The sequence below is a fragment of the Rattus norvegicus genome, chromosome 7, assembly GCF_021556685.1.
Source record: "Rattus norvegicus strain SHRSP/BbbUtx chromosome 7, alternate assembly SHRSP_T2T, whole genome shotgun sequence".
Classification (NCBI taxonomy): domain Eukaryota; kingdom Metazoa; phylum Chordata; class Mammalia; order Rodentia; family Muridae; genus Rattus; species Rattus norvegicus.
Genome location: NC_141540.1, coordinates 71,321,264 through 71,347,676, shown reverse-complemented (window position 1 = coordinate 71,347,676; position 26,413 = coordinate 71,321,264). Strand labels below are relative to the sequence as shown.

The 26,413-nt window shown below is 43.6% G+C and overlaps 1 long non-coding RNA gene across 2 annotated transcripts in view; it reads left to right on the top strand.

Annotated features, from left to right (window-relative positions):
• LOC148004726 (uncharacterized) overlaps positions 1-25,351 on the top strand; it is a 33,108-nt gene extending 7,757 nt beyond the window's left edge. For both annotated transcript variants that reach the window (XR_015624746.1, XR_015624745.1), the window contains 2 exons: positions 21,743-21,793; positions 22,678-25,351. This is a non-coding gene — a long non-coding RNA (uncharacterized LOC148004726). The remainder of the gene's footprint in view (positions 1-21,742; positions 21,794-22,677) is intronic.
• Positions 25,352-26,413: the final 1,062 nt, after the last annotated feature.

The window sequence follows — 26,413 nt, the reverse complement described above, 5'->3', positions numbered from 1 at the left end:
CTAAGTTTCTATAAGCTATCTTACGTGCGTATCAAAGTATTCCTGGATTTAACCAATGGATGAAGAAATATATTTTAACCCCAAACTATCATTTGCTCGTCCTACTACTTTAGTGGGGAACTTTGGCAAATCCACTCAGGCTTCTTTCTCAGCCAGAAGAACTGGTAATTATTGTTGTTGTCGTTGTTAAATTTTTATTTATGTTCATATGTCTATGTCTGTATGGAGGAATGTAATTTGAGTGCAGATGGTCATGGAGGCCGGCAGACAGTGTCCCATTGCTTGTGGTGGGAGTTAAAGGTTGTTTGGTCGTGAGCCACGCCATTGTGGGTGCTGGGAATCAAATTCTGTTACTCAGGGGAAAAAAGCAGGCCTTTTAACCCCTGAGCCGTCTCCACCAGCCCAGAATTCGGGCTGTCGTTGATCTGTAAGAATATTATAAAATATTACCACTTCAAGCTTTACTCATTGCTTGTTTTCAGTGGCAGCAACAAGGACAGAAGTAGGTATTGTGGTGTTATCCAGTGAGAGGTATTCTTGAGATTAGTATTGCCAAATCATCAGGGTGAAAAACACTCTGTGTGTGTGTGTGGTGGTTTGCAAGTGAAATCTCTTGGAACACAACAGTTAGCACAACTGAATGTGTTCCTTTCCATAAATGATGTCATTTGATATGCTGATCAATCAATGCTATCCCAGTTCCAGGACACAGGAGACTGCTAGAATGGATGTGTATGCACTGTCAAAACCATCTCCCCTTTCCCCTCATCTCTCCTTCTGGTGTCTGTCACTTTCTATGGGGCTGGTGGCACTTTTCAATATTCCATGTACAATATACCTACCCTTGCTTACTGTACTCCCAATGGCTCCCGGATTTCACTTTCACGTGTAACATCCGGCGAGGCACACTATGACCACAGCCTATATTTCTCCACACACCACACCCTGTTCTTTTGTTCTTATCTTGCCATTTGGAGCTCTTTGCCTAAATTGCCCAATTACTCTTTTACAATTCAAATTTGAGGTTAACAAGCTTTATAGGTTTTGGTCCCTGTGTGTTTCAGTGGGATGGGTACCAAGTAAATATTTGCTGAAAGGAATGATCCAAATAGAATCTACCGGGAGCTAGGCCAGTGGCTTCTTTCTTTAGCTCCTCAGAAGGGGGTGATCACCATCTAGTTCATACTTACACATAGCTTTCTTTGAATCTCAGTTTGCTGTTAAAGCTTGGGTCTGATGCCCGACAGATGGACGTTCCAACCCTGACTCAGAGCTTATTTTCTGTGGGTTGTTGAGTTTCTCAATCACCTGGCTTTTCCCCGTCGTCGAAACCCAGGATGACCTTGTCTACCTCATTAAGTTATTATGAAGATGACATAGTGTACTACATGTGCAAACTGCTTTTAGTAATAGAGTTTGTCATGAAAGAACTTACTATTAAACATTTAAAATGAAAGCACTTACTACTAACCATTTAGTTATAATAAATTACAAAAACTCGTACTTTACGTGTAACATTGTCTTTCTTCATTGCAACAATGTAATTCATTAGGCAAACACTGTTGTGCATCCTTGACCTGAGGAGAAAGTGAGGCACAGGAGGGCTGAGATCTTTCCAAGGACAGACCTGGCATTGTGTGACCATCAGATTAAACCAGGACATCTGGCTTTTCTGTGTGTCACCCTCTCCCTCTCCACCCTCCCTGTGCTGTTACTGTTCTCACCTCCTGATTCTTAGGAAGGGCTTTAGTGCCGTAAAAAGAAGTCATAAAGCACAAATTGTTTCCTAGATTGTCAGCTGCTCTTGCCTTGGGGTGAGTTATCTGTTCTTCCTAAGCCTTAGTTCAGCATTCTTATCTCGAAACAAATGAACAGTTAGCAAGTCAGTCTGCTCTCTGAGCTCTTTGACTTTGGGGAGTTGCCTGGCTCCCTACTACAGAAGGGTTGTTGGACATAAGGCTACCAGTACTAACTCAGGGACTTCCAGAATTTTCCCACATCTCCAAGCCTGCCTAGCAATTCCTCAGAGCTACAACCATAAACTATATGGAGCTGGAGGAAATGAGCTTGTTTTTCATCCCCACAATCTATAAGCTGAAATAACTCTGAAGGTGTAAAACTATGGGGGGCCATCTTTCTTACCAGATGGAAAAGCTGTCTGACACTAAATCCAACACAAAGCAAGTGGAAATGTTGCCCTGGGGGTTGGGCATGGGAAGGATACAGAAGAAAGGTAGGGTAAGTGAAGAATTGCCTTTAGGGGGCTAGAGAGATGGCTCAGTGGTTAAGGGCACTGACTGATCTTCCCAAAGGACCCAGGTTCAATTCCCAGCACTACACGACAGATCACAATTGTCTATGACTCCAGTTCTAGGGGCTGTGATGTCCTCACATGCAGGATGCAAGTAGGCAGAACACCAGTGTGAATAAAATAAAAATAAAAAATCATAAAAAGGAAGAAGTATTTTTCTATTTAGAATAATAACTGCCTTTGGAACTGTTGCTCTGACACCTAAAGTTGGCCATATCTGAAGGCAATATATTGCTATACTTTTAAGTTTTATAATCCAATAAAAAATACCCCTCCAACTAGTTTGGATTGGTTTTCTTTCACTAAAACTAATGTATGTTCTTGCTCATACAGATGTAGAGCAATGATCTGCCTTCTAGCTATCACGTTCCCTGGTGGAACATTTCATCGTGTTTCCACAAGGTACGTGTTATGATGAAGCAGAGAGATTTTTTTAAATACATTTAATTGTTCAACTACCAACCCAGGATAAAGATAGGTAGCTCTGGGTTCAAGGCGTTGGTTTCAAGGGATTCGGAGGGTCCTGATAACTGATTGATCACTTTGTAAACGCTCTGAAATATGCAAGGTCAGTGTTTCATTGATTCAGAGGTGATTCCTACTCCTCTTTGGAAAGCCAGCTGTCACTTGAGGCATGATACACATTACAGAATAGCTGGCTGGGCACAAGGACAGGCTTGTTACTGAAAAATCAACAAGGGAAGTGAAGGAGGAGATCACTGTGGGATCCACAGCACAGACATAGAATTCCTAACTTGGACTTCTATGCAATGATGTTGGGTGAAAAATTCCAAGAGACTCCAGGCAGGGGAAGTCTGGACTGCTCTGCGGAATATCCCTATATTCTCTGTGTGTTAGGTAAACCTATACTTATCCATACCCACACTAAGGTTTTATAATCCCAGAGATGGGTAGACATTCAGAACCAATGTGTGACAAACACAAGGATATTACAAACTTTCAACTTAACACATAGACATGCACACGCAAACACACCCATGCTTCTTTATCCAAATTTATTCATATAGTTCAAACCACACAGAATGATCCCTCTAAAATCACCCATCCATTGAGTACTGCGTAAAGAACACAAGCTCCCTTCAAATCTCTGTGTCAGATGTCTGCTAGATGCTCCATTCATTATCTCATAATTCCATCAGTAGTGCCATGACGTAACAAATACCAACACCTCCAGCTTACATATGCTGAAATTGAGATTTAAAGCATTTAAAGCTATTAGAGCATTTATCCAAAGCCTCACAGCTAGTAAGCAATGAGCGTCATTGGACTCTAACTGCACTTTTTAAATCGCTCTGTTATGCCGTTCCTCCCAGATTTAATTAGTTGTAATGAAAAAAAAAAAGCAGCCCCCACCCCCCCCAAAAAAAAATCAGAGATATTGTCTACTCAACAAGGGACGGAATAAAGAGTTGAGCTGAGATAGTGGCTGTCAGGGCACAGGAGCCTGCGTTTGTGTAAGGTACATGGAAAATGCTCAAACGTGAAGGGAGCTGGTACCGAGGGAATACTGCTAAGACATGCATTCCTTCCCTCAAAGTGGTAAATTCCCTCCATTTACTGCTGTTCGCCTCATTTCGTGTAAATGCTGTGTACAGCACGAACTCACAGTTTCACAGCTCAAACCTGTTTGGCTGCTAACATCCTCCTCGGGGACCAGCCAGAAAGCAAGAGCCGGTGCCAGCAGCAGCAGGGCTGTGCGTGCCATAGCCAGTCAGGTGGTGCTGCTGAAATGCTGCAGTACATTTAGTATTTCCTGTTGAGCTTTTTTGAAAACTTCTCAGCTTATTTGTATGTGACTGGCTTATGTCTCCGTAACGTCTTGAACCATGCTTTTGGGGGTTGTTTCATAAACATTGCTCTGGTTCTGCAGGGAATCCACTGCATAGCTATGCTTAAATGGAAACTGACATTTGGCATTTTTTTTGGGTGTGTGTGCAAAATATATTGTCTATTATTAGCTTATAAAAAGATGAATTTTCCAAGCCATGTAAAAGATGAAGAGCAGTTTTGGTGCAAACTTCATCCATTTCTTGAGGTGACAGAGACAGGCCAGTAATATTCACTGATGAAATAAAGTTTTAATAGCCTTCCACGTGTGTGTGTGTGTGTGTGTGTGTGTGTGTGTGTGTGTGTGTGTGTGTGTGTTCTCTGTAAGAGTGAGCAGAAACTCCATTTAGCACAGTGCACTTGATATTAACTGTTCACATCTGTCTGTAGCTTTGAAACATACAGGTTTGAACTGGGTGTATTTATGGTTTGGGTCTGAGAAAGGAAACAAAAGAAAAAGTTTGAAGAATGTTTCAGTTTCGATGTGAGGATATGTATACATATATGTGTTGCTCCTTTTATCTCTCTATATATTCAGGATTGAGACAGCATTACTTGACTCCAAGGAAAGGTTCCTAATAGACACACCTCAGAGTAAGTGTCTTCAGAGTTATACAAGTGTTGGGGGAAGCTTGCAGGTGACTGTACCTGTAGTTTCTTTTATGTCAATTAAAGAGTTGAAGCTTTCACATTTTGCTCAATTATTTCTCTTTTTCTTAAAGATTTAAGTATTTTTAGGTATATGACTGCCCTATCTGCATGTAATGCCTATGGGCCAGAAGAGGGCATAGATCTCATTACAGATGGCCGTGAGCCACCAGGTGGTTGCTGGGAATTGAACCCAGGACCTCTGGAAGAGCAGTCAGTGCTCTTAACCACTGAGCCATCTCTCCAGCCCCACTCAGTTATTTAAAAGTTCAGATTTATATGTCTGTTTCTCAACTTCTATGATATATGAAATTAGGAGGGGGGAATCTTGATCTTTTTACTTAGCAGTTATATCTACACCCTGAGTCAGTAGACGTCGTGTTTTTTAAGCATTGACGCTCCTTCAGAGGTTTCTACAGGTCAGATGGGCAATGCATTTCTCTCTGCTCAGCACTCAGTACATTTGATGTTTGCTTTGTTCCCTCCCATCTCCCTTTACCAGACTATAATGGCTGTAAGGGCGGAAGCACGTATGATCACCCCGGCTCAGCTCAGTGCTCAGGGAACAGGTGTCACGGGAACGGACAGGGAATATGCGGAGGATTTTGTAGGCTTACGTCTTTGGAATCATTATAACAACCTGCAGAGGCATGCTACCTTCTCGACTCTGCTTCCCAGATAAGGAAATGAACTGTTGAGAAGCTACATCAATTTCTCAGGGCCATATAGCCAGTCAACCGGAAAGCATGGGTTCAATTCTGCATCCAAACTCCACGCTTTTAATCTCTGACCTATATTCCCATCAAGAACTACTCACGTGGTGAAGATGTATGGGTGCAAGTGAGGCACAGGGTTGGGATAATACCAGGATTCGGGCTGTGTCTGTTGTTAGATAAACCTGCAGTGGTGGGAGTCTGAGGCATAACTCACTCTCTCTCTCTCTCTCTCTCTCTCTCTCTCTCTCTCTCCCCCCCCCCCCCTTCTGGCCTGATGGTTCAAATGCTGGAAAGGAGGCCAGCACTTTGCCCCCTGTAACACCTGATAGACAGGGAGGCACCTGCATGGGGTAAAGAAGCAGGACCAGAGGGCAGCATGGAGTGATCCCTCCATAGCTCTATCTCTCAGCATCTCCTCTGCTTTGGTGTGCTTTGTGCTTTGAAACGTACGGGTCTGCACTGGGTATATTTATGATTTAGGTCTGAGTAAGGAAACAATGGAAAAAGTTTGAAGAACATTTCAATTTCAATGTGAGGAATATATATATATATATATGTGTGTGTATATATATATATATATATATATATATATATACATATATGCTCCTTTTACATTCATATATTTAAAGATTTTATTTTTAATTATGGGGTACCAATGGAGGTCAGGAGAGGATTCAGGATCCCCTAAAATGGAATTATAGGTTGTTTGAGCCACCTGACATCGGTGCTGGGAATTGAACTTGTGTCCTCAACAGAAGGGACGCCTATTCTGAAGTGCTGAGTCATCACTCCAGCCCTGTAGTCACCTACTTAGAGCTACATGTGATAACACTCCTGCAATCACCCACAAAGTACATCTTCCACAAAGAGAGCAAGCTCTCTCAAACCCTTCCCCGGTGACAGGCAGTCTACTGAATACACGGGAAACAACTAAAGCAGTGGATGTCTACAACTCGGAGAAAGAGTGAACGTGCAAGGTCAATACAGGCCAGCTCCCCTTAATTGAAGTGCCCGGGAGCAGAATAGTTTCAGAATTGAAATTTCTCACATTTTAAAATGCTCATGTGTACATAGTGAGTTATCTTAGGGAAGGGACTCCAGTCTAAACACAAAATTAATTTATATTGTGTACACGTCTTATATGCCCAGCCACCCACCGGTTTCCAGCATAGGGAATGTTCCGCCCCATCTATCGAAGGCGCATGGACATTTGTGGTATCATATTGGGATTCAAAGTGGTTTTGATCTTTCTGATTCAATATGCTCAAAGTATACCAACACTCAGGTTTTTGCAATAGACTTTTCCTCTGGGACATGAGAAACGTTCATCAGACAATGGCAGCAAGAGTAGGTGCATCTTCCTGGAGTCTAGGGTTCAAGACTTCCCGCATGTCCCTTGCAACTGTTCCGATTATACTGTTCTTAGTTGCTGTCTTGTACTCTTTGTTTTTCGCACATTCTTTCTTTTAATTTACATTTATATGTATGGCTGTTTTGCCTGAATGTGTGTGAATGTGTGTAGGTTTGGTGCCTACAGAGGTCAGAAAAGGGCATCGGATCCCACAAAACCAGATAAAGACAGCATGAGTGGCCTTGGAGATGCTGGAAACTGAGCTGGATCTGCTTGAAGAGCAGCTGGTGATCCTAACAGCCGAGGCATCCCTGAAGCTCCTTTTAAGTATCTTGTAGGGTAAGTCAGAGAGATGGTTCAAATATATGAAGACACATTTTTATGGGTTAAGATTAAATGAATGATATGCGGTCACTTAAGTGCCACACTTTTCCTGTTCAGAAGAAACCCTGTCTAGGGTTCTGTGTTGAACAATACTGAACAAAGGTCACCAATGTGTGGCATAAACATCTCGTACCTTGTACTTTGGCCCTCTCTTTGAGGCCAAGAGTTAGCTTTGATGTTCTCTGTGATATCCTAGTTTGTTTAAGCCAGATAGCTTGTGTTTGTTTGCTTGTTTCATTTTAGAGGACTATAATCTAGCAATCAAATGCCCTACTCTGGGTGGTGAATCCCCAAACAGACATAAAAATGCTTTCTCTACCTGCACTCCTGTCTTCAGCCACTCTAACACTGAATGGTAGCATCATGTGGCAGTGGGCTTGTCAGCATGCTGCTCCCTGCCTGAGGAAGCTTCTCAACAATACTCACACTTGGGCTAATCCCAAACTAATCAAAGCAGAATCCTAGGAAGACTTGCACACTGGTACTCTGCCAAGGCTCCCCCTGTGAATCTAATAGGCAGATGCAGCTGAAAGCTTTGTTAGGGTAGAATGGGACGGCCTTCTTGGGGTCAAACTAGCTGGTGCTTGAACTCCTGTAACACCAAGTGACTCAGGTGACTTGGGTCAGTTCTTCCAGCTCCCTGAACTCATGCTCTCACCTTATAAAGGGAGGCAATGCATCTTCATCACAGAACCAGTTCAGTGGGCAAATGAGAATATCTCTTGTTGCATCTATACGATGCCTGGCATAAAATTGGGGTCTAATTAATTGGGGTCATTATGACTAACATCCCATTATTAAGCTTGGGACAGATGATCATTTCTCTGTGTAAACTCTGTATAGTGACAGAGATAGACACTCACCAGAGGCCACTCCACCATCTGCTCTTTGTCAGATAGAGTTTGAATCAGGAATGATCTCACTGCATATCCAACCTATGTTGGAACCATGGTTTTGCAGTCACTTTAGGTTTCTACCATTGGATAAAGAGTTTTCCATGTAGAAGAGTTTTCCTTTTTAGCATTAAGTATTACCTTATTCTTCTTAATTATGGTTCTATTGTTGCATCAGTTCCATCTTAAAATGTTTAAAAATTACATTTATGTTACTTAATTGTGGAGTTCACGTCCGGGGTCAAGAAGATCTCCCACCACTCCAGTATTCAAAATAGGTAAGAAGCTATTCCACATTTTGACAATTAAATCACAACTGGGTTCTTCACGTTCACTAGCTACGGGTTGCAGAAGGTTAAAAAATTCCCAAATAACTCTGGGTAAAACTCTAAATCAGGGTTCACTTTGGATTATGTCTCGCGTACAGTAAATGTTCATGTGACTGATAAATTAAGAAATAATGATGTCATTTTCAACAGAAACAAAGTAACTTACCCAACCACGATTGTGTACTTTAAAACTCTACAAAACGGTGAGAGGCTGTTTTCCGAATCCTTGGAAGGTATTCAGACTCTGACTTTGATAGATGATGTCAGCTCTTACAGGCTCTGGATATGGGAATCATTTACTTATGGCTTGTGCCCAATAAACTCAATGGCTTTGGTCTGTTCACTGCTTAACCTTGGAGCCCTTCTGAAATCACTCTTTAGTGCTCTGCTTTTCTAGGTTACGAGCTTGGTCTTCTCCATTTTGTTTGGTTTGGACACCAGGACAAGGGACTAAGGTACATCTTTTACATGTCAAGGCAGACCTGGCTTCCAGGTTCTTCCAGCACCCCTCAGTCCCTTCCGGGCATCCTGCCATTCCCTGGTCTCTCTCTCTCTCTCTCTCTCTCTCTCTCTCTCTCTCTCTCTCTCTCTCTCTCTGTGCAACCTTTCCTTCTCTCTCCTGCCCTTCCCCGAGAGGCTCTTCCTTATATAATCTATACATTTTGCTTCTCCTCTCTCCCATCTTCTCCCTCTATGTGCACTCTTTCCTTCTTTCTTTTCCCCTTCTCCTCTCTCTCCCTTCCCACGGCAACTTCCCTGCCCTTCTTCCTTGGGGCCTCCCAAGAGCCGCTTCCCAATAAACATGAATTTAATCTAATCTTAATCTGGTTTGAATTGGCTCATTTCACTGGCAGAGAAATAAATTATCGCACATTGCTGGCTGGGTGTTTTATCGCTATGACAAAATGCCCGAGACAATGATTCGAAGGGGTAAGACTTTACTGGATCACTGTCTCAGAAGTTCAATTGATGGTGTGCTGGTTGCAGTGTTATGGAAATGATTGTCATGATGGCTGTAGCATGGTAGAAAAAAATCATGGCTGGCAGAAAGGAGAGAGAGAGAGAGAGAGAGAGAGAGAGAGAGAGAGAGAGAGAGAAGTTATTACTGTCCAAGCCATACTCCCTATCACTGAGACCCTGCCTCTTAGTGTTTTGTTCATCCCTACCTGCCATTGTATCTCACATGATGAATCCCCATAACTTTTCTTGTCCTTCACCTCCCTGTTCTCAAATCCTTGCATTTTTAAGAGTCCAAACTGTATGGGTCAAATGCAAAGGGTTTGCTTCTCTGAATTTGTAGACGTGTTGTTCAGAGTTGGGTCTTTACTCTGCAGCTTTTAACAATGTGAGTGTGGGCAGTGTCGTTTTCTTCCCCAGGCCTGTCTTCTCACCTAGAGAACAGGGGTTAACTGGCTAGACAGTTAGTGGACATACACTTTGCCAACCACATAGTAAAGCATCCACCACCCAGGGAGAGCTCCTTCAGCATCAGTTGCCTTCAGGTTTCTAATTCTAGGCCTTTGCTGCTCCATCTCTTGGTGTGATGCTCCTCTGTCCCTCACACATCCTCATCTACTGTGTCTCCTCTCACTGAACAAATGGGTTCTGTTATCTTGTTTCTGTGGCTTGGATTTATTAACCTATGTATTCATTTGGTTCTCTTTGTTATGAATATATTTTCCTTAGTTTCCACTGGCTCTCTTACTTTCCCCACAATTAATCTATAGTTTCTTTTCATACTTCCAAGTGACCTTCTATCCTTCCTGATACAAAAATCCTTGCAATGTTCAGGTCTACCCCCACCTCTTTGTGAGCTCTTAATGGCAGGGGCTTGATGCAGCTTACCTCAGTGTGGACCTGTAGATCTCCACTGTGGCTTCCTACGTATCAACTAGGACTTGTTGAGACAGTAAAAATATTAGCCAGTGCAATGTAGGCAAAAATGTTTTGCAATCTACTTTAATAAGTGTCCCACGCGCGACCTCTCGCCGGCAAGAAAACACGCGGGGACATACGGATCCTTGCTACAGCCAAACTTATATTAAAATCTTAAGGAGAAGCCCCGTGTGCCCGCATGGCGCGGCTTATATACACCCTAGCGCGGCGCATCCACACCTGATTGGTCGCTTACCCATGATCTCAATAGGCACACCCCGGAGTGGGCAAAGACCTGGCACGAAGGCACTCTTGCACATGCGCACACAGTTAACTTCCTGAAAGGAAGTCGGCTGGCGCGGCGGAGGCCAGCGCCATCTTGTCTAGCTCTGCCTTCCACGTGGGGCGCAGTGGAAGCCAGCGCCATCTTGTGGTGGCGAATGTTAAAGCGGCCCTCTACAAATAAGGGTTCAACCTCTCTTTTAGCCCACCACCCGGCAGAGGTAGTAGAAGAGAAAAGTTACCAGGGTATGGGGGAAGTGGACTTGTTCAGCAATAGTTCTTTGCGGGAGAGCTTGATCTTCTTGGGCAGCAGTTCAGTCCTGCAGCAAACACCAAATAGGACTCAGTAGCTGTAGACCAGTCCTCTAGACAAGTAGATACCACATAAGAACTGGGAGCTACAGTTCAGCCTTCTCATAAGGCTTACCAACTGGCCTGAAGTGAGGTCTTGGAAGCTGCAATAGGAACCTCATGAACGGTTCTTGGGTGAGTTTCTCTCAATGGTTGTGTTACCACAGATGGAGTTCAACAATGCTATGTAAGGTGAACCAATACATGCGTATCTTTAGCGAAGAACAGCAAGGCAGAGCTCTCATCCCCCACTGTCTGTGGGGCCATATTTATACTCCTTCATTATGGGCCCTTTCATGTGTTTACTATAGTAAAACATCCTTTAACGCGTGTCTTCCTCAGGAAAACCTTCTTTCCGTGTCTGCTCCAGCAGAACATCCTTTCACCTGTGTGCCCCAGCAAAACATCATTTGTTATAATCAACTTTCCAAAGAAACAAGAATTTTCCACTTCAATGTATTGTTTAATACCAACTAATACAAAAGAACACAAAGCCATTGGTTATTGAAACTACAGAACGAAGAAATAGGTATGATGATCATTATATCATAGAATCATTGATTATAATACTAGAAAAATTAACCAAGTCTAACAAGCTTGAATTACTTTTCAGGATAACATTCTGCATAATGTTCACATTTTGGAAGCGATTATTAAGGCTTCTAATGGGTCCCGGAACTTAAAGCACACCCAGGAAACTTATAGCCACACGGAGTTCAAGAACACAATGACAGGCTGGGTAGAACAGTTGCTATTGCATCAGAAGATGAGTTTGGGCCTCAGAACCTATGCTGAGCAGCTCACAGCTTCACAACTGCCTATACCTCCAGCTCCAGGGGGGTGTCTAGTGCCTTCTCCTGGTCTCTGTAGGCACTGCACACATATGTGTATGTGTACATGCGTGTGTACCCAAAGACATATACCACTATATACACACTGCCGCCGCCACCACCACACACACACACACACACACACACACACACACACACACACACACACAGATGCTGTTGTGGTGAAATTAAAACAATGCTTTCTTTTATCCCACATTAGATCTGGCACCATAGTGCCTCATGGCTTCTGTTGGATAGTTTCATCTCAGCAAAGTGTCTCACCCACTTAGCTCCAACCCATATCACACTGCCAATGGCTACTCTCTTTACCTATCTGGTTCCCGAGGCAGGTTGCCGCCATGCCAGACATACACATCCCAGTTCTGTAGCAGCCCAGTGTGGCCAGCCATCACATACTCTCTTGAACTCAATTAAATCGCCACATGAAAGAACACACAACACAATAATCCCTGATCCAATTGATAAGATATAATTGCCTGCCTAGACATACAAAGCCCTGTACCCGTCCATCCCTTAAGAACATTCGTAACCTGTAAATGTGCAGAGAGGAATCTTAACATCCGCCTCCATGTTTTCCAGCTGCTCCTCTCCTCTCCTCCTCCTCTAAAACTTTTCTCCTGCCCATCCTTCCTTTTCATCCAATGACAGGCCTCGTTCTATCTTGTACCTGCCTTCTGCATAATGACATCATCCTACAAGATGCAGAGTAGATTGCTTGCCCAGCATGTAGGAGACTCTGGGTTCAATCTCTAGAAACAAAAGTGTTAAAAAAAAACAAACTGATGAAAGCATCACAATATTTACTACTACTACTACTACTACTACTACTACTACTACTACTACTACTGTTTATTTATTTATTTACTTATTTTAATATCAGAAAGTTCGTGATGCAAACGCAGTGATATGAGCCTGGGAGTAAGAAACCTATGACAGAGGCTTTGCTGAGGAGTATAGGTGGCCAAGCTCTGTTGGTACAGAAGCTTGGAGTCTCTAGCTGAGAGGCTGAAACTGAATAGAGAAGAGAGCGGTGGGAAGGCTAAACCGTGACAAATACTGCAGCTTGCCCTGAGCATGACCCTAGTGAAGAGCAAATGCACATTGTGAATACAAGGACTGAGAGCTCCATTTTGAGGTACCCGGGTCTCGCAAAGTCCTCTGGTGTAATAGAATACTGGCAATAGTTTAAGGCTTCGCTTTGGCTGTAAGGATTCCTCCCCCAGCTTTGAGTTTCTGAGAGACTAGACTATGAGCTGCTAATGCATAGGTATGTTTAGATGGCGTGCCTGTGGCAAATGAAACCAAGGGAAGGCCTGCAAATGTTTTGTCTGGGGAAAATTCTTCACAGCAAACCCCAAGTGACAGAGCAAACTCTTCAGAAAAAATAAATAACTGCCCTTTTCCATTTCGTTTTTACCTTTTTGTGGTGTTGGAATCCCTCAGTGTGGCTAATAGCGTTATTGCCTCCGATTTTCACAGCTTCATCATCTTTCTAATACTCAATCAACATACCTTCTGCAACACCCAGCTCCAGGAAGTTATGCGAGAATGAGAGAATGAGGGACCCTCTTTGCTGAAGAACAATTTTTCTTGTCCAAGAAGCACTAGGGGGAGGGGGAGCAGAGGGGCGATTTTATTTTACTTTGTTCCCAGTTTTTACTTAAAATTCGGATGTACTGTATTTTCTTTAACAAGAACTCTGCAAACTTTCCAATTTCTTCTTCCCACTCTGCGTTCCCTCAAAAGTAAGGACTTCTACAAAGAGAGAAAGACGACTCTGGCTCCCCAAGTAAACAGGCCCTGCTGAGCGAGCCTGGACCCAGGGAGAGCCCTCCTCCCCAGAAGGAAATCAGATCCCTGGGCAAAATAGGTGAAGAAAAATAGAGCAGCTGTTAAAACATTTAGTCTGTTTTTCTCTTTAAACCCCCTTCGGGTCCCCGGCCTCCCAGCCCCCTCCCCCACTTGATCCTTTCCAACCCCAGGCGACTGTGCTGCTGGAACGCCCGACCCCTCACTGGAGAGCAAATACGTGAGCTAGGACAATCCCCGGCCTCCGCTTCCCCGCCGCCCTCTCCCCCGCCCCGCTGCATTCCTGGAGGATAGAGAGGAGATTGAATGGATGAATTTTTGGCAACTATTTGCAGAGCCCGCAGCCGCAGCTTGGTTTAATTAGGGAATCAGAGCGTTGCTTTTATGTAGGTCACATTAGGTTCTGATTCCAAGATCTCCTATACCTCTATCCTTCCTTAAAAAGAAAAAAAAAGCCAGAAATACATGTACAGTTAGAAACTGGAAGCACACCCCAAACCTCTCGGTCCTGTGTCCCTCTGTCTCTGTCTGTCTGTCTGCCCGCCCGCCCGTCTGTCTGTCTGTCTCTGGTAATTCCCACAAGAACAGCTTAGCTGGGATCTCTCCCCTCTCCAAAACAAGGATGGTATTCTAGCTTAATTCCACCCCACTCCTGTGGTCTGAAACGCATGTGCAGAACAGAGAAAATTATTAGCAGGCATGAAGGACATTTTTCGCTTTCTTGATGTTTTTGTCCTGGAAAGGCTGCATGAAGTTTTCTTCTGTGGAAGAAGCTAATACTGACGCACCTATTGAGGACAACTTAATGGCCCTCCATTTGTTAATCTTTGAGATGTAACTGAAAATAAATATGAGGCAGGAGGAGAGACCGGGCCTTGTGGTGTCGCTAAAAGGAACTCAAAGCCCAAACTAAATGTTTTCAGCCACAGGTGGGGCCCACGGGAACCTTGTCTAAAGATTTCGTAACGCACAAAGAATTTGCTTTGCAAGGAGCCCAGGTGGTGGAAGCTTGAGGGTTGAACACAGAATCCTCTGTGGCCTTAGGGTTGGGGAGAGGCCTGAGCAAATCCTCTGTGTCTGTCAGAAAGTTGTTCAAATGATGCATGGTTTGGAGTTAACTTTTTCAGGTACCACATTGTTCTATCTTTACTTTTCCATTTGAAAGTTGATCAGTCAAGCATAAATACGAAACAGGCATTAAAGAACAAGAACGGCTCTCTAAACACTCCGAACTCCAGAAGAAAACACGGTGCCATGTTTTCCTAATATACTTGGACACAGGAAATGCATACCTAATGGGCTGGGGTGACTTCATGTAATCTGCCACCCACAGATAATTAATTAAGCTACTCAGTGAGTGTCCGGGCAAACAAGTTAACATCGAAGGCTCTCAGGAGTGTGAAGTAGTGTCCTGTTTACATTTCCTGGATGGTTCAATGAAGAGCTGTGGGAACCACCAAAAGGAACTACAGGGAGGTATTTCAAGTTGTGGACCTCTCCAAATGCTAAGAGAGGCTATTAGCCCTCAAAGGCTGCAGGTCTAATGAGATTCAAATAGTGAAAAGCAGCTGGCCAGGAGGCCTGTCTGTCAGTGTACGAGGTGTCTGGGAGGTGGCTTGGAGGAGCACCCACAGACTCCTGGGCTCATTATCTCCAGAATGAAAATAAAACCACAGCTGTCTGTTCTGATAGATTTGATTAAACTGCTAAACCGGGGGTCAGAGAGGGCAAGGAGGAGTGTCAGCAGCGGCCTGGGCCAACAGCCTGTGTGCGTAGATATTCACTTTCCAAACTTCTCCGGGGACTTTGCTCTTGCGTTTCAAAAGACAACTAACTTCCCAGGGGAGATGCCCTGGTACTGAGCCCATGGAAAGGGGGACGTTTACCTGCCACCAAATCAAATTTAAGGTGTGGAAAGCCTGGCTGCCATCTTAAAACCTTTGAGAAAAGCCGCAGACAATAGCTTGGAAGTCGGCCTGCCTTTTACTAGAATTATTCTGCTGCACGTAAGAGTTTAGTGTTTTTGTTGTAGCCTGAGTTAAAACCACAGACCCTTTTCCATTAGCATCGATGGTAACCTAGGACATCTGGATGGAGCAAAAGCTACAGTGAATGGTACAGAGCAACAATGCCCCCTCCTGTCAGCTCTGCCTGGGTATTGCGTCCTTACTGGGGTTAGTGAAACAGAAGCTCATGCTCCCCCCTCCCCCATTTCCTGGTCACAGATATAACAACCCTGCAGAAGTGGCTTTCTTTAGTCTGTTTTTTTTTTTTTTTTTAATATCAAATTTAGTGCTTAAGGTTGTCGTCATTCTTCTTACGTTTCAGTTAGGCCCAGTTATTTCCGTGGCTTTGGGGATGGTTAACATTTTCTATATGGGTCACGTGAGTTGACTAATGCATTATATATTAGATGGCATCATATTTTGTTCAAACACTGGAACCTTGACGGAAGTGGTCACATGTAGTAGAAAGACCATACAATTGTTCATAAACAATATAGTAGATTATGTCTTCATGCCCCAATAACTTCTCGAGAAGGAACGGATAAGAAGACCCCTTAGATAGAACCAGTTAGAGCATCTCTGATGTGGTCTGTATTCCCTTTCTTTATAAGGCCTTCCTCACTCTCCTTGGATGGTGTGCTATGCATTCAAGAGTCCTTTCTCAGGCAGCGTTCTGAAGACACCGCAGAAGACCATCAAGACTTCTCAGTGTGTTTATTCTGATTTAGACTTTTCATGGATTTACCATTGGTAGGAGGAGCAGTGCGGTTGCATCTGCGTAAACTCGAAGGGCTGCCCGGCTGCAATGGCATCTCCTACAGGAGGGACCTAATTGAGGACTGTCTGAGACATAAGGATTGCTGATGCCAGCCAATGGGGAACTGCTATTTAGAAGAGATGTTTTCTTGGGACCAATGGGATGAGGGTGGAGGGTATTAAAGGAGCTTGCAGCAGCTCCCAGAGTCTGTGTCATTGACCTCACCTCCAACACCCAAGGTCAGATCGGGTCTGGCAGCTGACGGTCCAGGGCACAGGCGACAACCATTCATAGTTTTGCAAGTTTTCATGTTTGCAATATACTCTGAAACTAAAGTGGGTCTCGTGTACGTGAGTGTCACATGAGCGTGTGCATGCCTCTTCACTTACCTTTGCATGTATGTGTCTGAGTGTGAACTTTTTGGGGGTTCTTTTTCTGATTTTTGGGTATTGAGGTGAGTGTAAAGACAGCACTCTACCACATAGGGGCACATCTCCTGTCCTCTGTGTGAAAACCAGTTGTGATTCACTAATGCCAAGGATTAAAAAATGGTAGCTCAGTGTTTGGAAATCAGAGGCAAATCCTAAACATGTCCTTTCTAGTCACACAAAGATAACACATATGGAGTCTCTGCATGAGGATAGTGGCCTCGGCATCCTCTACTAATTAGGTCCCTGTATCTTTAATTGCATTAAAATAATGACAAGGTGAACCTCTTATGACATGCGGTGAGCTAATGGATTCTTTTTGATGTTGTGTTCAATGAAGTCAGTCTTATAGCCTTGTCTTAGATATGGTTTCTATTGCTGTGATAAATCACGACAAAAAATAGCTTGGAGAGGAAAGGGTTTATTTCAACTAGGGACTCTCAGGTCACACTTCAATATCCAGGGGAGCCAGGGCAGGAACCCAAGGCAGGAAGAGGTGCAGAAGCTGTGGAGGAGGACTGCTTCCTGGCTTGTTCCTGGGACTTCCTCAGACTGCCTTCCCATGGCATTCCACACCACTACCCCAAGAGTGGCTCACAGTGGCTCTCCATATCAAAATCACCAATGGAGAAAATAAGCCACAGGCTTGCACACCACCAGTCTGGTGGAGGCACTTTCTCAATTCAGGTACCCTTTTTCAAATGCAAAAGTCTCCAAGTCACTGCTTCAGCTGGGGAGGAAAATACCTTCAACTCTATTAAATAACTCCAGTCTATTAAAATGTGCTGTGTGTGGAGGTCGGCACTCAGGACACTGAGTATGCTTCCTCGTTACCGTTCATATTGCACTTGGGAACGTTCACAGTACGTGTAAATCTTAGTGTCTATTGTCAAGTAGAAAAGGGTCAGACTGAAATGGAAGCAGGGAGAGTGGTAATCTAGTGATATTCCTGTCTTTTAAAGATCTCTGCTTTACTTCACACTCCCTGAAATCATTGTCATCTAGACGTAAAGCAGTAAATGTTCCGTCTTTACCCACTTCTACCCACAACACTTTTGTGTGGAGTAGGGCCTGGAGAGGAGCCCTTTCCTTTTAAAATGCCTGTATTCTGAGCCCACTGATGGCTCAGCTGAATGTCCAGCTGGGTGCAGGATCCTTGGAAGAGAAATTAATCCTGTCAAATGTTCCCTCTGGGTCTTCCAACCAGCACTCTGTCACAAACAATGACCTATTTTCTTGAACATCTGGGCACAGAACTTATTAAGATGCTTTGCAAACTGAACCTTAGCCCAGAAAGTTATTGTTTTTATGACTTGTGATGAGGCTGAACCTAGAGTTGAATTTGTAAGTGAACAAGGCCAACAAATATTCAACCATTTCCATTCAACCACTCCCGGATAGTGCTGTCCTGAGAAGAGAGAAACCTTTAGCTACCTCTATTTCTATAGAGTTTCTCATGGCAGAAGTTAAGCAAGAAATTATCTGTAGTGTGGCCAGCATTCTGGTATAGTACTCAAGCAACCAAGGGTTGAACAGTTCAGGCCCACGTGACAAAGGTGGCCCTTTGACATGATTGACATACACAGGTGAACACACCCATGCTTTCATACTCAAAGGTCTTACCATGGGAAAGCTTTATGAAAGTTGAGACAGGAAGCAACTGAAGAGGAAGCTAACAAGACAAGGACGAATTCCAATTCGAATTATAACAGCTATACTCGTAGTTAAAGGAGCTGGCTCCAGGCAGGGGAAGCAAAATACAACAGACCAATAGATATTATTACTTCTAAGTAGTTGCTTTTCAAAAACCGCATATGTTTCTTATTGCCTCTTCCTTGTGCACATTTAAAACATTTGAAATAAAGGCTGATGGGTGGTAAAATGTGTGAAAATTATTTAAAAATATTTAATTGTGTGTGGGGCTACCTAAGTGTTTTTCATGCTTTTCTCAGAGATCTCCCTTGAGGTAAGTGCAATGGGAGTAGAGATTAGACCCAGGCACAAGGTAAGGGGACCTTGGATTTGAACATGTGTGTCTGAGGGCAGAGCCCAAAAGCTTAACTTGTAGACTGTGCTGTCCTAGAAACCATACACATGATTCAAGTAGCGAGGCCATTTCTCACTTTTTAAGGTTATCTTTGGAGAGTAAAAATGAACATAGGTCATGTTGCTTTCTGTCGCTGTGATAAACATCATTGCTAAGAGCACCTCGGGGAGGAAGGTTTATTTGGCTTATGAGTCCTGATCACAGTCTATTGTTGAAGAAAGTCAAGGCAGGAACTAAGGCAGGGGAGCTACCCAGAAGTAGAAGCTGAAGCAGACCCATGACCTGGAAGTAGAAGTTGAAGCACAACCATGACAGAATGCTACTTACTGGCTTCCTCCGTTTGTTATTTTTTATGTAACTCAAGACCATCTGCCCAGGCAGGCCTGGCACCAGCCAGAGTGGGTTGAGCCCTACCATATATCTCATTATTTAAGAAAATACCCCCATGGATTTGCCCATTGGCTAATTGAGTTTCTCATTTCCCAGAGGACCCACCCCTGTGTCAACTTGATAGCAATAAAACTGAAAATCTCCCGACTGAGGCAGTCAACAACACTTAGAAAGGTACTTTCCCCCTCTTTTTTTCTGTGTATTTTTCTTGTAGTCTCAGTGCAAGAAATCTGGACCTTTCTTGTGGTTATTATAATTGTGATGGTTTGTATGTGCTTGGCCCAGGGAGTGGCACTATTAGGAAGTGTGGCCCTGTTGGAGTGGGTATGTGGCATGACCTTTAGTACCCTTGTCCTAGCTACCTGGAAGCCAGTCTCCTCCTGGCAACCTCCAGATGAAGATGTAGAACTCTCAGCTCCTCCTGCACCATGCCTGCCTAGATGCTGCCATGGTCCTGCATTAATGACAATGAACTACACCTCTGAACCTGTAAGCCAACCCTAATTAAATGTTGTCCTTACACCAAACCCTGACACTATTGCTGATGTCAAGAAGCATTTGATGACAGGAGCCTGGTATGGCTGTTTCCTGAGAGGTTCTACCATCACCTGACCAATACAGATGCAGATGCTCACAGGCAACCAGAGGACTGAGCCAGGACCCCAGTGGAAGAGCTAGGGGAAGGACTAAAAGAACCGAAGGGAACGATAGCAGCATAGGAAGAACAATATCAACCAACTGGACTATGTAGAGCTCTCAGAGGCTAAACCACCAACCAAAGAGTATACTTGGAGGGATTCAAGGCTCCAGATACGTATGTAGCAGAGGATGGCTTTATCTGACATTAATGGGAGGAGAGGCCCTTGATCCTACGGAGGCTTGGTGCTCCAGCATAGGGGGAGTGGGTGAGTGGATGGGAGAGCACCTTCATAGAGGCAAATGGAAGGAGGGAGAGGGAGGATGGGATGAGGGGGTTTGTGGAGGGGTAACCAGAAAGGGAGCTATCATTTGAAATGTAAATGAATAAAATGATTAATAAAAATACATAAAATATGTTGTCTTATAAGAGTTGCCTTGGTCATGGTGATTCTTCACAGCAGTGCAAACCCTCGCTAAGACAATAATCAAACTCATAAGTAAACTCAAGTTGCCCACCTCGTCAGTCAACTCACACAGATGAGCCATAACTTCCCACTCATTAAATGTAGATCATATATAATGGCTGCCTTCCTTGAAGCATGAAATGGAAAGGAGTGAAGAGTTCAGGGAAGTGGTTCCCCAGTCCAGGGCTCTAGCTTCACACCAACAGTGCTCATGGGAAACATTCTTTCTTGATACAGTGTTTGATGAGAATGATAGTTCACTTCTTGATCTCTGAAAGTATTTTTATCCCTGTCTAGTAGTGAATGAAACGTAAGACCAATCTAATCTTAGGGATAGTCTACAAAATACTCCTTAGAACTATCATAAAAAACAAGGAGAATCTGAGAAATTACCTTAGACAGAAAGACCCTAAAGAGAAACAATGACTGTTTTGTTACCATGATTTATTACCATAAGAGTAAGGAGGACATTGCATAATACTTATTTTATATATGTATGTGCACATATATAATACTTACATATAGTATGTAAAGTTATATAAATATATGTATATTTGTAAAGTATGTTTATTATTTGCATATGTGTAAAGAGAATATGTCTACTGTATAGTATTCATGTGTCTGAAAGTGTGAAAAGTTAGTTCCATGTACAATGATCATATATAATAAAACTTTTAAATTTATTTGTTTACTTATTTATTTTTATTTTATATGTACCAGTTTTTGCCTGCATATATGTTTGTGTATTATCTGTGTACCTGGTGACCATGGAGATCAGAGAAAGTCATTGGATCTCTTGGAATTGGAGTACAGATGGTTGTGAGCCATTATGTGGCTTCAGGGAATCAAATCCAGCAATAAAAGCTCTTAACCACTGAGCCATCTCTAACGTCCCCCTTAATGAAACTTTTATAAAAAATTACAAAGCTAATAAGAGGGGAAACTGGGTGTGGGGATTAAGGAGGTATGACAACTCTCTTTGTTATCTTGCGATATTTATTTTAGAAACATGTAGACTGCTCTAAAGAGTTTGTTTTCTAAATTAAAGTATCAGGAAAAAAAAACAGTAACATTGACTTAAACATGTATTGATTTTGGTTCCTCTGTGGTAATATATTTGTTTAGTTTATTTTCCAAATATGATAATTTCATTAGGGTCTGAAGAGATAAAATAGAATGTGTGCTCATTTATTCTTTCAAAGAGCAAATATTTACTAGCAGTAGCAATCAGAGCCAACCTTTATCAAGTGTTTATTATCACCAGAAAATGTCCTTGGAACTTGGTAAACCCCATCTCATTTGGTGCTTACAACATCATGAACCATTTTTAACACTGCCCGCCATTACTGTCTTTTGTTTACAGTTGGAGAAACTGAGGCCTAAGCATCTTGCTAAGGATCCTTTCAAAGCAAAGGTACGACTATAAACAGCCTCTCTGTCTTTTTTAGGCTTGCATTTGTTTTTACCTTTTTGGGAGATTGAATCTAAGGCACCATGAAAGTTGACGAGCTTTGCCACATATCTCCCTGCACAACCCCATGCTGTTAGATCCCCTAACCCAGCTTCAGTTGCACAGGACAGAAAGGGAACTGCAGGCATTGCACAGAGAAAGCTTTACTTTTCTTAAGCAAAAATCTGGGAGCTTCTGTGGTCAGTCTAGGACGAGTGAGGTCGCTCTGTATTGCTGTGACTCCGTGCTTGGCATATGCCACTTCAAAGAGGAGGGGCTTGCTTTAGTCAGAGTTAGTCAGGTTTTAGTCCACAGCCTCTGGCTCTGTAGCTTAGGGATTCGAAGAGATTCTAAATATCACCGCAGTAGGAGGTGGTTCTTTTGCATAAGGGGTGGGAAGCAGACAGAAGGAAATGCCTCGGGGCAGATAGAAGTTTCCAAGGCATTCTCTAGGTGAACTATTCCCTCCGTTTAGATTCTTCCTCCTACAATTTCCACACTTTTCTTGAAGCCCCAGATGGAGACTAAGAATCCCACACTCGAGCTTATGAAATACATTTCATAGTCAAACCATAATAAGGAAATGGAAGACCCCAGCACTTGGATTTCTTCTTCATTTGAACAATGCCCCCTCCTTTTATAGTCCAGGCCTAGTGCAGGTGGGTTCAGAAGAAAACTGAAAAGTTATGGAGGGGCACACAGATCAGGCAACTCCCCTGGGTGCCCCACCATCTCCTGTTCTTCTGTTTTTGTCAGGATGCCGGCATCTGAATATGAGAGCAGCTCAGGGTTAGTTCAATGCTTCCTTTAAAGTAAACTTCTTCACATTGTTTCCCAAAATGAAATAGGAACCCAGGAGTGAAGAGGAGAGGGTGTCTTGAAGAGGACCCCGAACAAGTGCTTCATAAAGGGATGGATATTGAATTACAACCACAAGTCTGCACCATTCTTTAACTGCAAGATTACAGGGATGGAAATGCTCCGAAGACAGTCCGTGATCTTAAATCACAGTTAATCAACCAAGAGCGTGTCACGGGCTGGACTGGGCTGTAGTGATCATTACATGGAAAAGAATGTCACTGACACCCAGCGGGAAAAAAGCATACAGTCTTCCAGGAATAAAGGGCATGAGATCTTAGCAAACAAGCGAATTAGAGGCCTTCGGACAGGGACATTGATTTTAGGTGTTGAAGTGAGCAGCTGAGGTAACTAAGACCAACCTGGTGCGGAGGAAGCCAGAATTTGTCTCCAAACAACACCGTTCCTTCAGCTCTCTTCCTTACTGTCTTGTCTCACAGCTCTCCCTCTGCCCATCAGGTCTGGTGGAGAATTCTCTGGCCACCTCATCCAGAGAAGCCCCTCCTATTGTCTATTGCTTATCTCTTGTTTATCTCTCAACAATTTACTAATCCAGAAGTGTTTGTAGAGTGCAGAAATAGCAGCCATTTAGCTGTTTAATTTTAGAGCTCTTTATCAATTGGAAATTGTTTTCCTTCTGAGTATATATATAATTCCTTCAGATATTTAACCTTGGGATAGCCTTATGCATTATCTTACTCTTGTTCGATTTCATGATGTAACTTGTTAGCAATAGGGCATCTTTGCCGCCTGCCCCAGGGACCCAGTGACGGCAGGATAGTCACAACTAGTTATCAAGATGTAACACATCTCTCTACTGTTGCCATAGCTGCAAACCCTGCCCCCTGCACGCATGTGCTGTCTCCTTATAAAAGGCCAGTCCTTCCTCCTTTTGCTCTCCTTTCTCCTCCACCCTGCCCTGCGGCAGCCTCTGTATAACCCCTCTCCAGCAAACTTCCCAAATGAGATCTGTCACTTGATGTGACTTGATGGCATCCTTCACTTAGACCATAACATTACTTATGTTGCAATTTTATTAATCTAAAGCTAAGAACATTAGAGTAGGAATTGATTCTAATATGTATCAAAATCCCTCAAACTTTTCTTTCTTCCTTTGATTCTTCCTTCCTTTCTTTTCTTTCTTTCTTTTTCTTTTGGTTCTTTGAGACAGGGATTCTCTGTGTAGCTCTGGCTATCCTGAAACTAGCTCTATAGACCAGGCTGGCCTCAAACTCCAAGATTTGCCTGCCTCTGCCTCCAGAATTCTGGGATTAAAGGTGTTCACCACTATACCTGGCTTCAAAATTTTCATATGATAAACCATGATAGATGAATAAATTCATAGCTGTTGAATGTCTAATAAAGACTAGGGGTCCCTTTACATGTAGTAAATGGAACCATTTCTGTTGTGAAAGCAATTGCGAGGTTTATATCTACCGTTATTTGAGGCTATTCTGGTTACACTTCTTGGCAGATCAGCTGCTGCTTCTGCTGTTGATTACCGTGACACCGGACGTGCGGTGTGTCATTTTGTGATTCCTGTTTCTACATGATTGCAAAGAGATATTTATGTATACAGTCCCTCTGCCTGCTGAGGCCCCATCAACAGCAAAGAAAGACTGTAATAAGAAAAATAAATTCGTTTTGTAGAAATTTTGAAACAACTGAATGTGATCCCTAGAAAGTTATTCTCCTAGGCTGCTCCTCGCTAAGGGGGCATAGCAAGCCTCCCAATGGCTTATTCTTTATTTATGATGCACTTTCGGCTTTTGCCTCATGCTGTGACTCAGCCAGTAGTCTTGTTTTGCAATGCAATATGGCCAGGAGCCCTGGGACCAGTTCCCTAATGCATTACTTCTCAGACTAGAGCCCAAGAACTCCTGTGGGGCCCTGCAGGAGTGCAAAGTTCTGAAAGCTGAAAATGTTATCTGGGGGAACATGCTAAGAGAAACTGGTAGAGGAGACCCAGAGGGTCAGTGAGTGTTGGGAGAGAACAAGGTTAAAAATTATTTCTTGGTATCAGGAAACATGCGGTGTTCCACTGGAAGGTCTGCTGTGTGAATAGCACTGTAGGTGTGAGCTGTGAGACACATCGGGCAAACCATTAAAACTCTCCAGTTCATTCACTGGGAATCTTAGTTTAAAGCCACACAGGTACCGAGAGCCCCTTTTGGGAACCAAAGTAGTTAGGCATTTCAGGGCCTCTGTAAATGTGGAAGGTGGAGGGCAGTGGTGGGGGTTGGGGGAGATCAGCAGGAAGAAGGCAGGAGATCATGGAGAATGAGACAGGCAAGTGCAGAAGCAGGCCTGTTGCTGGCTGACTCCTTTTCCTTTCAGCTGGACACAGGTAGAGCATCCGAAAGGAGGGAATCTCAATAAACACCTGCGTAGGATTCAGCTGAGGACAGGCCTGCGGGACATTTTTTTAAAAGGAGTTATTGATGGGGGAGGGCCCAGCCCATTATGAGTGAAGCTACATGTAGTCTTGGGTTCCATAAATAAGCCAGCCGAGCAGCCATGGGAACAAGCCAGTGAGCGGCAGCCATCATGGCCCCTGCCCCAGCTCCTGCCTCCAGGTCCTGCCCTGTGAACTCCATCCTGACTGCCTTCAGGGATGAACTCTTGCATGGAAGTGTGAGTGAAATAAAAACCCTTTTCTCTCTGAATTGGTTTGGTCATGGTGTGTCTGGAAGCTATCCAAGGAGATCTCTTCCTGGCCTGGCGGGAGGGGAGGGTTCAGGTGAAGGGAAAAGGACACAGCAGGGAGAGGAAGTGCCTCCCCCAATGCTTCTCTGGTGCTACTGCCCCAGCAGCCTCTGTTGCTCCCAGAAGCTGAGCTGGCACTGTGTGTGTGTGTGTGTGTGTGTGTGTGTGTGTGTGTGTGTGGTGTGTAATGGTGGTGGTGGTGATGGCGGAGATGGTGATGATTAGGGAGCCAAACACAGGAGAGCTTCTAGTGGCCAAAGCTTTGGGAGAGTGTTCTTTTCCCAGGCAGTGGTACAGCCTTGTGACAGATCCTCTCAGACTACCGAGTAATTCATACACCTTTACTTTTTTCTGGATAGGATCTTCTGTACAGTTTTGGGATGGGTTGGGTTTGACATCAGGTGCTTCCTATTGGCTTGATCTGAGATGCCTCATCTCTATGAGGGACTTGTGGGCGCTGTCCCTACATGACTGATGGCCACAATTCTCTCTGTGGGGGCTGTGGTTATGTGACAGGGGCCTGGGGTCGGGGAGCAGGACTCTCCAGGTCTCCAGGGTCTTCCCAGTCTCCAGGGCTTCAAGTCTTAGTTTGACTTACTAGGCTTCCTCTTACATTCCACTGCCCCGCAGTGGTGTTTCCACAGAGCAGTAGAATCCCTAAGACACAGACCAGCAAAATCTCATATTTGTTTGAAAATCCCATCAAGAAGCCCATTACATATACTAGCCTAAAGACAGAATTAATTTTTTAAAAAAGTGTGTGTGTGTGTGTGTGTGTGTGTGTGAGCTTTAAAAAGAAATCAAAGAACAAAAAAAGCCATTCTATTAAGATTATTGTGTGAAGGAATTTGCACAGGACTTAGGGCAACAGATTTTCTCTGCAGTTTGAAAACTCAACCCTTGGTGTGGGGTATTTTAAACTGCAGATGATAGCTGTTTGGCCATCAGTAAGCTCTGTTTGGATCTTCTTTATTTTCTCTTCATAGTGTCTGTTTGCTACAGCAAATTGAAATGACCTCT